This window comes from Schistocerca gregaria, unplaced genomic scaffold, assembly GCF_023897955.1.
Source record: "Schistocerca gregaria isolate iqSchGreg1 unplaced genomic scaffold, iqSchGreg1.2 ptg000285l, whole genome shotgun sequence".
Taxonomy (NCBI): Eukaryota; Metazoa; Arthropoda; class Insecta; order Orthoptera; family Acrididae; genus Schistocerca; species Schistocerca gregaria.
This window is the reverse complement of record NW_026061775.1, coordinates 637,931-652,134: the sequence shown is the minus strand read 5'-3', so window position 1 is coordinate 652,134 and position 14,204 is coordinate 637,931.

The following is a 14,204-nucleotide window of genomic DNA, read 5'->3' as shown; positions in this document are numbered from 1 at the left end:
CATGAGCACTTTCCTCCATGGGAGTATTTCCCAAACAGTCTACTCTTTGATCGTTCCCTGGAAGACCAGTAGTAGTTTCCAATGGACATCTGGGGTCATTCTGTATTCTGTGGACTATCAGCGTGTTGATGAAAAACAGAAATTGCATCGGGATTGAATGCAACAGTCACCATGCGCACTTTCCTCCATGTGAGTAAGGTCTCAAACAGTGTACGCTTTGATCGTTCCCTGTTAGACCAGTAGTAGTTTCCGATGCACATTTGGAGGCATTCTGTAATCTGTGGACCTTCAAAGTGTTGATGAATCACAGAAATTGCCTCGGGATTGAATACAACAGTCACCATGCGCACTTTCCTCCATGGGAGTAATGTCTGAAACAGTCTACGCTTTAATCGTTCCCTGGAAAACCAGTAGTAGTTTCCGATGCACATCTGGATGCATTCTGAAATCTGTGGACCTTCAAAGTGTTGATGAAAGACTGAAACTGCATCGGGTGTGAATACAACCGTCACCATCTGCACTTTCCTACATAGGAGTAATTCTCAAACAGGCTACGCTTTGATCGTTCCCTGTTAGACCAGTAGTAGTTTCCGATGCACATGTGGAGGCATTCTGTAATCTGTGGAATATCAGACTGTTGATGAAACACAGAAATTGCATCGGGATTGAATACAAAAGTCACCATGCGCACTTTCCTCCATGGGAGTAAATTCTCAAACAGTCTGCGCTTTGATCGTTCACTGGAAGAACAGTAGTAGACTCCGATGCATATCTGGAGGCATTCTGTAATCTGTGGACAATCAGACTTTTGATGAAACACAGAAATTGCATCGGGATTGAGTAACAACAGTCAACATGCGCACTTTTCCCCATGGGAGTAATGTCTCAAACAGTCTACGGTTTGATCGGTCCCAGGAAGACCAGTAGTAGTTTCCGATGCACATCAGGAGTCATACTGTAATCTGTGTACTATCAGAGTGTTGATGAAACATAGAAATTGCATCGGGGTTGAATCCAGCAGTCACCATGCGCACTTTCCACCATGGGAGTAACGTCTTAAAGAGTTTACGCTTTGATCGTTCCCTGGAAGACCAGTAGTAGTTTCCGATGCACATCTGTAGTCATTCTGTAATCTGTGGACTATCAGAGTGTTGATGAAATACAGAAATTACATCGGGATTGAATACAACAGTCACCATGCGCACTTTCCTCCATGGGAGTAATGTCTCAGACAGTCTACGCTTTGATCGTTCCCAGGAAGACCAGTAGTAGTTACCGATGCACATCAGGAGGCATTCTGTAATCTGTGGACTATCAGAGTGTTGATGAAACACAGAAAATGCATCGGGATTGAATACAGCAGTCACCATGCACACTTTCCTCCATGGGAGTAATGTCTTAAAGAGTTCACGCATTGATCGTTCCCTGGAAGACCAGTAGTAGTTTCCGATACACATCTGGAGGCATTCTGTAATCTGTGGACTATCAGAGTTTTGATGAAACACAGAAATTACATCGGGATTGAATACAATTGTCACCATGAGCACTTTCCTCCATGGGAGTAATGTCTCAAATAGTCTTTATTTTATCGTTCCCTGGAAGACCAGTAGTAGTTTCGGATGCACATGTGCCGGCATTCTGTAATCTGTGGACTGTCAGAGTGTTGATGAAACACAGAAATAGCATCGGGATTGAATGCAACAGTCACCATGCGCACATTCCTGCATTTGAGTAATGTCTCAAACAGTCTACGCCTTTATCGTTCCCTGGAAGGCCAGTAGTAGTTTCGGATGCACATCTGGGGCATTCTGTAATCTGTGGAGAATCAGACTTTTGATGAAACACAGAAATTGCATCGGGATTGAGTAACAACAGTCACCATGCGCACTTTTCTCCATGGGAGTAATGTCTCAGACAGTCTACGCTTTGATCGTTCCCAGGAAGACCAGTAGTAGTTTCCCATGCACATCTGGAGGCATTCTGTATTTTGTGGACTATCAGAGTGTTGATGAAACACAGAAATAGCATCGGGATTGAATACAACAGTCACCATGAGCACTTTCCTCCACGGGAGTAATGTCTCAAACAGTCTTTTTTTTATCCTTCCCTGGAAGACCAGTAGTAGTTTCGGATGCACATCTGGAGGCATTCTGTAATCTGTGGACTATCAGAGTGTTGATGAAACACAGAAATAGCATCGGGATTGAATACAACAGTCACCATGCGCACTTTCCTCCATGGGAGTAATGTCTCAGACAGTCTACGCTTTGATCGTTCCCAGGAAGACCAGTAGTAGTTTCCGATGCACATCTGGATTCATTCTGTAGTCTGTGGACTATCAGAGTGTTGATGAAATACAGAAATTACATCGGGTTTCAATACAGCAGTCACCATGCACACTTTCCTCCATGGGAGTAATGTCTTAAAGAGTTCACGCATAGATCGTTCCCTGGAAGACCAGTAGTAGCTTCCGATGCACATCTGGAGGCATTCTGTAATCTGTGGACAATCAGACTGTTGATGAAACACAGAAATTGCATCGGGATTGATTACAACAGTCACCATGCGCACTTTTCTCCATGGGAGTAATGTCTCAGACAGTCTACGATTTGATCGTTCCCATTAAGACCAGTAGTAGTTTCCGATGCACATCTGGAGGCATTCTGTAATCTGGGGACTATCAGAGTGTTGATGAAACATAGAAATTGCATCGGGATTGAATACAACAGTCACAATGCGCACTTTCCTCCATGGGAGTAATGTCTTAAAGAGTTCACGCATTGATCGTTCACTGGAAGACCAGTAGTAGCTTCCGATGCACATCTGGAGGCATTCTCTAATCTGTGGACAATCAGACTGTTGATGAAACACAGAAATTGCATCGGGATTGATTACAACAGTCACCATGCGCACTTTTCTCCATGGGAGTAATGTCTCAGACAGTCTACGATTTGATCGTTCCCAGGAAGACCAGTAGTAGTTTCCGATGCACATCTGGAGGCATTCTGTAATCTATGGACTATCAGAGTGTTGATGAAACACAGAAATTTGCATCGGGATTGAATACAACAGTCACCATGTGCACTTTCCACCATGGGAGTAATGACTCAAACAGTCTACGCTTTGATCGTTCCCTGGAAGACCAGTAGTAGTTTCCGATGCACATCTGGAGGAATTCTGTAATCTGTGGACTATCAGACAGTTGATGAAACACAGAAATTGCAAAGGGATTGAGTACAACGGTCACCATGCGCACTTTCCTCCATGGGAGTAATGTCTCAGACAGTCTACGCTTTGATCGTTCCCAGGAAGACCATTAGTAGTTACCGATGCACATCTGGAGGCATTCTGTAATCTGTGGACTATCAGAGTGTTGATGAAACACAGAAAATGCATCGGGATTGAATACAGCAGTCACCATGCACACTTTCCTCCATGGGAGTAATGTCTTAAAGAGTTTACGCAATGATCGTTCCCTGGAAGACCAGTAGTAGTTTCCGATGCACATCTGGAGGCATTCTGTGATCTGTGGACTATCAGAGTGTTGATGAAACACAGAAAATGCATCGGGATTGAGTACAGCAGTCACCATGCGCACTTTCCTCCCTGGAAGTAATGTCTTAAAGAGTTTACGCTTTGATCGTTCCCTGGAAGACCAGTAGTAGTTTCCGATGCACATCTGGAGTCATTTAGTAATCTGAGGACCTACAAAGTGTTGATGAAACACAGAAATTGCATCTGGACCTAATACAACAGTCACCATCCGCTCTTTCCTCCATGGGAGTAATTCTCAAACAGTCTACGCTTTGATCGTTCCCTGTTAGATCAGTAGTAGTTTACGATGCACATTTGGAGGCATTCTGTAATCTGTGGACCTTCAAAGTGTTGATGAATCACAGAAATTGCCTCGGGATTGAGTACAACAGTCACCATGCGCACTTTCCTCCATGGGAGTAATGTCTGAAACAGTCTACGCTTTAATCGTTCCCTGGAAAACCAGTAGTAGTTTCCGATGCACATCTGGATGCATTCTGAAATCTGTGGACCTTCAAAGTGTTGATGAAAGACTGAAACTGCATCGGGTGTGAATACAACCGTCACCATCCGCACTTTCCTACATAGAAGTAATTCTCAAACAGGCTACGCTTTGATCGTTCCCTGTTAAACCAGTAGTAGTTTCCGATGCACATGTAGAGGCATTCTGTAATGTGTGGACTGTCAGAGTGTTGATGAAACACAGAAATAGCATCAGGATTGAATACAACTGTCACAATGCGCAGATTCCTGCATGGGAGTAATGTCTCGAACAGTCTACGCTTTGATCGTTCCCTGGAAGACCAGTAGTAGTTTCGGATGCACATCTGGAGGCATTCTGTAATCTGTCTAATATCAGACTGTTGATGAAACACAGAAATTGCATCGGGATTGAATACAAAAGTCACCAAGCGCACTTTCCTCCATGGGAGTAAATTCTCAAACAGTCTGCGCTTTGATCGTTCCCTGGAAAACAGTAGTAGTTTCCGATGCATATCTGGAGGCATTCTGTAATCTGTGTACTATCAGAGTGTTGATGAAACATAGAAATTGCATCGGGGTTGAATACAGCAGTCACCATGCGCACTTCCCACCATGGGAGTAACGTCTTAAAGAGTTTACGCTTTGATCGTTCCCTGGAAGACCAGTTGTAGTTTCCGATGCACATCTGTAGTCATTCTGTAATCTGTGGACTATCAGAGTGTTGATGAAATACAGAAATTACATCGGGATTGAATACAACAGTCACCATGCGCACTTTCCTCCATGGGAGTAATGTCTCAGACAGTCTACGCTTTGATCGTTCCCAGGAAGACCAGTAGTAGTTACTGATGCACATCTGGAGCCATTCTGTAATCTGTGGACTATCAGAGTGTTGATGAAACACAGAAAATGCATCGGGATTGAATACAGCAGTCACCATGCACACGTTCCTCCATGGGAGTAATGTCTTAAAGAGTTCACGCATTGATCGTTCCCTGGAAGACCAGTAGTAGTTTCCGATACACATCAGGAGGCATTCTGTAATCTGTGGACTATCAGAGTGTTGATGAAACACAGAAATTACATCGGGATTGAATACAATTGTCACCATGAGCACTTTCCTCCATGGGAGTAATGTCTCAAATAGTCTTTATTTTATCGTTCCCTGGAAGACCAGTAGTAGTTTCGGATGCACATGTGCCGGCATTCTGTAATCTGTGGACTGTCAGAGTGTTGATGAAACACAGAAATAGCATCGGGATTGAATACAACAGTCACCATGCGCACATTCCTGCATTTGAGTAATGTCTCAAACAGTCTACGCCTTTACCGTTCCCTGGAAGACCAGTAGTAGTTTCGGATGCACATCTGGGGCATTCTGTAATCTGTGGAGAATCAGACTTTTGATGAAACACAGAAATTGCATCGGGATTGGGTAACAACAGTCACCATGAGCACTTTCCTCCATGGGAGTAATGTCTCAAATAGTCTTTATTTTATCGTTCCCTGGAAGACCAGTAGTAGTTTCGGATGCACATGTGCCGGCATTCTGTAATCTGTGGACTGTCAGAGTGTTGATGAAACACAGAAATAGCATCGGGATTGAATGCAACAGTCACCATGCGCACATTCCTGCATTTGAGTAATGTCTCAAACAGTCTACGCCTTTATCGTTCCCTGGAAGACCAGTAGTAGTTTCGGATGCACATCTGGGGCATTCTGTAATCTGTGGAGAATCAGACTATTGATGAAACACAGAAATTGCATCGGGATTGAGTAACAACAGTCACCATGCGCACTTTTCTCCATGGGAGTAATGTCTCAGACAGTCTACGCTTTGATCGTTCCCAGGAAGACCAGTAGTAGTTTCCCATGCACATCTGGAGGCATTCTGTATTTTGTGGACTATCAGAGTGTTGATGAAGCACAGAAATAGCATCGGGATTGAATACAACAGTCACCATGAGCACTTTCCTCCACGGGAGTAATGTCTCAAACAGTCTTTTTTTTATCCTTCCCTGGAAGACCAGTAGTAGTTTCGGATGCACATCTGGAGGCATTCTGTAATCTGTGGACTATCAGAGTGTTGATGAAACACAGAAATAGCATCGGGATTGAATACAACAGTCACCATGCGCACTTTCCTCCATGGGAGTAATGTCTCAGACAGTCTATGCTTTGATCGTTCCCTGGATGACCAGTAGTAGTTTCCGATGCACATCTGGAGGCATTCTGTAATCTGTGGACCTTCGAAGTGTTGATGAAACACAGAAATTGCATCGGGATTTAATACAACAGTCAATATGACCACTTTCCTCAATGGCAGTAATTCTTAAACAGTCTACGCCCTGATAGTTCCCTGGAAGACCAGTAGTAGTTTCCGATGCTTATCTGGAGGCAGTCTGTAATCTGTGGACTAACTGAGTGTTGACGAAACACAGAAATTGCATCGGGATTGAATACAACAGTCACCATGCGCACTTTCCTCCATGAGAGTAATGTCTCAAAGAGTCTACGCTTTGATCGATCCCTGAAAGATCAGTAGTAGTTTCCGATGCACATCTGGAGGCATTCTGTAATATGCGGACTAACTGAGTGTAGATGAAACACAGAAATTGCATCGGGATTGAATACAACAGTCACCATGCGCACTTTCCTCCATGGGAGTAATGTCTCAGACAGTCTACGCTTTGATCGTTCCCAGGAAGACCAGTAGTAGTTACCGATGCACATCTGGAGGCATTCTGTAATCTGTGGACTATCAGAGTGTTGATGAAACACAGTAAATGCATCGGGATTGAATACAGCAGTCACCATGCACACTTTCTTCCATGGGAGTAATGTCTTAAAGAGTTTACGCATTGATCGTTCCCTGGAAGACCAGTAGTAGTTTCCGATACACATCTGGAGGCATTCTGTAATCCGTGGACTATCAGACTGTTGATGAAACACAGAAATTACATCGGGATTGAATACAATTGTCACCATGAGCACTTTCCTCCATGGGAGTAATGTCTCAAATAGTCTTTATTTTATCGTTCCCTGGAAGACCAGTAGTAGTTTCGGATGCACATGTGCCGGCATTCTGTAATCTGTGGACTGTCAGAGTGTTGATGAAACACAGAAATAGCACCGGGATTGAATACAACAGTCACCATGCGCACATTCCTGCATTTGAGTAATGTCTCAAACAGTCTACGATTTTATCGTTCCCTGGAAGACCAGTAGTAGTTTCGGATGCACATCTGGAGGCATTCTGTAAACTGTGAAGAATCAGACTTTTGATGAAACACAGAGATTGTATCGGGATTGAGTAACAACAGTCACCATGCGCACTTTTCTCCATGGGAGTAATGTCTCAGACAGTCTACACTTTGATCGTTCCCAGGAAGACCAGTAGTAGTTTCCGATGCACATCTGGAGGCATTCTGTATTCTGTGGACTATCAGAGTGTTGATGAAACACTGAAATAGCATCGGGATTGAATACAACAGTCACCATGCACACTTTCCTCCATGGGAGTAATGTCTCAAACAGTCTACGCTTTGATCGTTCCCTGGAAGACCAGTGGTAGTTTCCGATGCACATCTGGAGTCATTCTGTAGTCTGTGGACTATCAGAGTGTTGATGAAATACAGAAATTACATCGGGATTGAATACAGCAGTCACCATGCACACTTTCCTCCATGGGAGTAATGTCTTAAAGAGTTCACGCATTGATCGTTCCCTGGAAGACGAGTAGTAGCTTCCGATGCACATCTGGAGGCATTCTGTAATCTGTGGACAATCAGACTGTTGATGAAACACAGAAATTACATCGGGATTGATTACAACAGTCACCATGCGCACTTTTCTCCATGGGAGTAATGTCTCAGACAGTCTACGATTTGATCGTTCCCATTAAGACCAGTAGTAGTTTCCGATGCACATCTGGAGGCATTCTGTAATCTGTGGACTATCAGAGTGTTGATGAAACATAGAAATTGCATCGGGATTGAATACAACAGTCACCATGCGCACTTTCCTCTATGGGGGTAATGTCTCAAAGAGTTCACGCATTGATCGTTCACTGGAAGACCAGTAGTAGCTTCCGATGCACATCTGGAGGCATTCTGTAATCTGTGGACAATCAGACTGTTGATGAAACACAGAAATTGCATCGGGATTGATTACAACAGTCACCATGCGCACTTTTCTCCATGGGAGTAATGTCTCAGACAGTCTACGATTTGATCGTTCCCAGGAAGACCAGTAGTAGTTACCGATGCACATCTGGAGGCATTCTGTAATCTGTGGACTATCAGAGTGTTGATGAAACATAGAAATTGCATCGGGATTGAATACAACAGTCACCATGTGCACTTTCCTCCGTGGGAGTAATGACTCAAACAGTCTACGCTTTGATCGTTCCCTGGAAGACCAGTAGTAGTTTCCGATGCACATCTGGAGGCATTCTGTAATCTGTGGACTATCAGACAGTTGATGAAACACGGAAATTGCATCGGGATTGAATACAACGGTCACCATGCGCACTTTCCTCCATGGGAGTAATGTCTCAGACAGTCTACGCTTTGATCGTTCCCAGGAAGACCATAAGTAGTTACCGATGCACATCTGGAGGCATTCTGTAATCTGTGGACTATCAGAGTGTTGATGAAACACAGAAAATGCATCGGGATTGAATACAGCAGTCACCATGCACACTTTCCTCCATGGGAGTAATGTCTTAAAGAGTTTACGCATTGATCGTTCCCTGGAAGACCAGTAGTAGTTTCCGATGCACATCTGGAGGCATTCTTTGATCTGTGGACTATCAGAGTGTTGATGAAACACAGAAAATGCATCGGGATTGAGTACAGCAGTCACCATGCGCACTTTCCTCCATGGGAGTAATGTCTTAAAGAGTTTACAATTTGATCGTTCCCTGGAAGACCAGTAGTAGTTTCCGATGCACATCCTGAGTCATTTAGTAATCTGAGGTCCTACAAAGTGTTGATGAAACACAGAAATTGCATCTGGACCTAATACAACAGTCACCATTCGCTCTTTCCTCCATGGGAGTAATTCTCAAACAGTCTGCGCTTTGATCGTTCCCTGGAAGAACAGTAGTAGTTTCTGATGCATACCTGGAGGCATTCTGTAATCTGTGGACAATCAGACTTTTGATGAAACACAGAAATTGCATCGGGATTGAGTAACAACAGTGAACATGCGCACTTTTCCCTATGGGAGTAATGTCTCAAACAGTCTACGCTTTGATCGTTCCCCGGAAGACCAGTAGTAGTTTCCGATGCACATCAGGAGTCATTCTGTAATCTGTGTACTATCAGAGTGTTGATGAAATATAGAAATTGCATCGGGGTTGAATACAGCAGTCACCATGCGCACTTTCCTCCATGGGAGTAATGTCTTAAAGAGTTTACGCTTTGATCGTTCCCTGGAAGACCAGTTGTAGTTTCCGATGCACATCGGGAGTCATTCTGTAATCTGTGGACTATCAGAGTATTGATGAAATACAGAAATTACATCGGGATTGAATTCAACAGTCACCATGAGCACTTTCCTCCATGGGAGTAATGTCTCAAACAGTCTTTTTTTTTATCCTTCCCTGGAAGACCAGTAGTAGTTTCGGATGCACATCTGGAGGCGTTCTGTAATCTGTGGACTATCAGAGTGTTGATGAAACACAGAAATAGCATCGGGAATGAATACAACAGTCACCATGCGCACTTTCCTCCATGGGAGTAATGTCTCAGACAGTCTACGCTTTGATCGTTCCCAGGAAGACCAGTAGTAGTTACCGATGCACATCTGGAGGCATTCTGTAATCTGTGGACTATCAGAGTGTTGATGAATCACAGAAATTGCCTCGGGATTGAATACAACAGTCACCATGCGCACTTACTTCCATGGGAGTAATGTCTGAAACAGTCTACGCTTTAATCGTTCAATGGAAGACCAGTAGTAGTTTCCGATGCACATCTTGAGTCATATAGTAATCTGTGGACCTACAAAGTGTTGATGAAACACAGAAATTGCATCTGGACTGAATACAACTGTCACCATCCGCTCTTTCCTCCATGGGAGTAATTCTCAAACAGTCTACATTTTGATCGTTCCCTGGAAGACCAGTAGTAGTTTCCAATGGACATCTGGGGTCGTTCTGTATTCTGTGGACTATCAGAGTGTTGATGAAACACAGAAATTGCATCGGGATTGAATACAACAGTCACCATGCGCACTTTCCTCCATGGGAGTAATGTCTCAAACAGTGTACGTTTTGATCGTTCCCTGTTAGACCAGTAGTAGTTTCCGATGCACATCTGGAGGCATTCTGTAATCTGTGGACCTTCAAAGTGTTGACGAATCACAGAAATTGCCTCGGGATTGAATACAACAGTCACCATGCGCACTTTCCTCCATAGGAGTAATGTCTGAAACAGTCAACGCTTTAATCGTTCCCTGGAAGACCAGTAGTAGTTTCCGATGCACATCTGGATGCATTCTGTAATCTGTGGACCTTCAAAGTGTTGATTAAACACTGACATTGCATCGGGTGTGAATACAACAGTCACCATCCGCACTTTCCTCCATAGGAGTAATTCTCAAACAGGCTACGCTTTGATCGTTCCCTGGAAGACCAGTAGTAGTTTCCGATGCACATCTGGTGGCATTCTGAAATCTGTGGTCCTTCAAAGTGGTGATGAATCACAGAAATTGCATCGGGATTGAATATAACAGTCACCATGCGCAATTTCCTCCATGGGAATAACGTCTGAAACAGTCTACGCTTTGATCGTTCCCAGGAAGACCAGTAGAAGTTTCCGATGCAGATCTGGAGACAATCTGTAATCTGTGGACTATCAGAGTGTTGATGAAACACAGAAAATGCATCGGGATTTAATACAACATTCACCACGGGCACTTTCCTCCATGGGAGTAATGTCTCAAACAGTCTACGCTTCGATCGTTCCCTGGAAGACCAGTAGTAGTTTCCGATACACATCTGGAGGCATTCTGTAATCTGCGGACTATCAGAGTGTTGATGAAACACAGAAATTACATCGGGATTGAATACAATTGTCACCATGAGCACTTTCCTCCATGGGAGTAATGTCTCAAATAGTCTTTATTTTATCGTTCCCTGGAAGACCAGTAGTAGTTTCGGGTGCACATGTGCAGGCATTCTGTAATCTGTGGACTGTCAGAGTGTTGATGAAACACAGAAATAGCATCGGGATTGAATACAACAGTCACCATGCGCACATTCCTGCATGGGAGTAATGTCTCAAACAGTCTACGCTTTGATGGTTCCCTGGAAGGCCAGTAGTAGTTTCGGATGCACATCTGGAGGCATTCTGTAATCTGTGGAATATCAGACTGTTGATGAAACACAGAAATTGCATCGGGATTGAATACAAAAGTCACCATGCGCACTTTCCTCCATGGGAGTAGTGTCTCTAACAGTCTGCGCTTTGATCGTTCCCTGGAAGAACAGTAGTAGTTTCCGATGCATATCTGGAGGCATTCTGTAATATGTGGAGAATCAGACTTTTGATGAAACACAGAAATTGCATCGGGATTGAGTAACAACAGTCACCATGCGCACTTTTCTCCATGGAAGTAATGTCTCAGACAGTCTACGCTTTGATCGTTCCCAGGAAGGCCAGTAGTAGTTTCCCATGCACATCTGGAGGCAATCTGTATTTTGTGGACTATCAGAGTGTTGATGAAACACAGAAATAGCATCGGGATTGAATACAACAGTCACCATGCGCACTTTCCTCCAAAGGGAGTAATGTCTCAAACAGTCTACGCTTTGATCGTTCCCTGGAAGACCAGTGGTAGTTTCCGATGCACATCTGGAGTCATTCTGTAATCTGTGGACTATCAGAGTGTTGATGAAATACAGAAATTACGTCATGATTGAATACAACAGTCACCATGAGCACTTTCCTCCATGGGAGTAATGTCTCAAACAGTCTTTTTTTTATCCTTCCGTGGAATATCAGTAGTAGTTTTGGATGCACATCTCGAGGCATTCTGTAATCTGTGGACTATCAGAATGTTGATGAAATACAGAAATAGCATCGGGATTGAATACAACAGGCACCATGCGCACTTTCCTCCATGGGAGTAATGTCTCAGACAGTCTACGCTTTGATCGTTCCCAGGAAGACCAGTAGTAGTTTCCAATGCACATCTGGAGGCATTCTGTATTCTGTGGACTATCAGTGTGTTGATGAAACACAGAAATAGCATCGGGATTGAATACAACAGTCGCCATGCGCACTTTCCTCCATGGGAGTAATGTCTCAAACAGTCTACGCTTTGATCGTTGCCTGGAAGACCAGTGGTAGTTTCCGATGCACATCTGGAGTCATTCTGTAATCTGTGGACTAACAGAGTGTTGGTGAAATACAGAAATTACATCGGGATTGAATACAACAGTCACCATGAGCACTTTCCTGCATGGGAGTAATGTCTCAAACAGTCTTTTTTTTATCCTTCCCAGGAAGACCAATAGTAGTTTCGGATGCACATCTGGAGGCATTCTGTAATCTGTGGACTATCAGAGTGTTGATGAAACACAGAAATAGCATCGGGATTGAATACAACAGTCACCATGCGCACTTTCCTCCATGGGAGTAATGTCTCGGACAGTCTACGCTTTGATCGTTCCCAGGAAGACCGGTAGTAGTTACCGATGCACATCTAAATGCATTCTGTAATCTGTGGACTATCAGAGTGTTGATGAAACACAGAAAATTCATCGGGATTGAATACAGCAGTCACCATGCACACTTTCCTCCATGGGAGTAATGTCTTAAAGAGTTCACGCATTGATCGTTCCCTGGAAGACCAGTAGTAGCTTCCGATGCACATCTGGAGGCATTCTGTAATCTGTGGACAATCAGACTGTTGATGAAACACAGAAATTGCATCGGGATTGATTACAACAGTCACCATGCGCACTTTTCTCCATGGGAGTAATGTCTCAGACAGTCTACGATTTGATCGTTCCCAGGAAGACCAGTAGTAGTTTCCGATGCACATATGGAGTCATTTAGTAATCTGAGAACCTACAAAGTGTTGATGAAACACAGAAATTTCATCTCGACCTAATACAACAGTCACCATCCGCTCTTTCCTCCATGGGAGTAATTCTCAAACAGTCTACTCTTTGATCGTTCCCTGGAAGACCAGCAGTAGTTTCCAATGGATATCTGGGGTCATTCTGTATTCTGTGGACTATCAGAGTGTTGTTGAAACACAGAAATTGCATCGGGATTGAATACAACAGTCACCATGCGCACCTACCTCCATGGGAGTAATGTCTCAAACAGTGTACGCTTTGATCGTTCCCTGTTAAACCAGTAGTAGTTTCAGATGCACATCTGGAGGCATTCTGTATTTTGTGGACTATCAGAGTGTTGATGAAACACAGAAATAGCATCGGGATTGAATACAACAGTCACCATGCGCACTTTCCTCCATGGGAGTAATGTCTCAAACAGTCTACGCTTTGATCGTTCCCTGGAAGACCAGTAGTAGTTTCCGATGCACATCTGGAGTCAGTCTGTAATCTGTGGACAATCAGAGTGTTGATGAAATACAGAAATTACATCGGGATTGAATACAGCAGTCACCATGAGCACTTTCCTCCATGGGAGTAATGTCTCAGACAGTCTACGCTTTGATCGTTCCCTGGAAGACCAGTGGTAGTTTCCGATGCACATCTGGAGTCATTCTGTACTCTGTGGACTATCAGAGTGTCGATGAAATACAGAAATTACATCGGGATTGAATACAACAGTCACCATGAGCACTTTCCTCCATGGGAGTAATGTCTCAAACAGTCTTTTTTTTATCCTTCCATGGAAGACCAGTAGTAGTTTCGGATGCACATCTTGAGGCATTCTGTAATCTGTGGACTATCAGAGTGTTGATGAAACTCATAAATAGCATCGGGATTGAATACAACAGTCACCATGCGCACTTTCCTCCATGGGAGTAATGTCTCGGACAGTCTACGCTTTGATCGTTCCCAGGAAGACCAGTAGTAGTTACCGATGCACATCTAAATGCATTCTGTAATCTGTGGACTATCAGAGTGTGGATGAAACACAGAAAATTCATCGCGATTGAATACAGCAGTCACCATGCACACTTTCCTCCATGGGAGT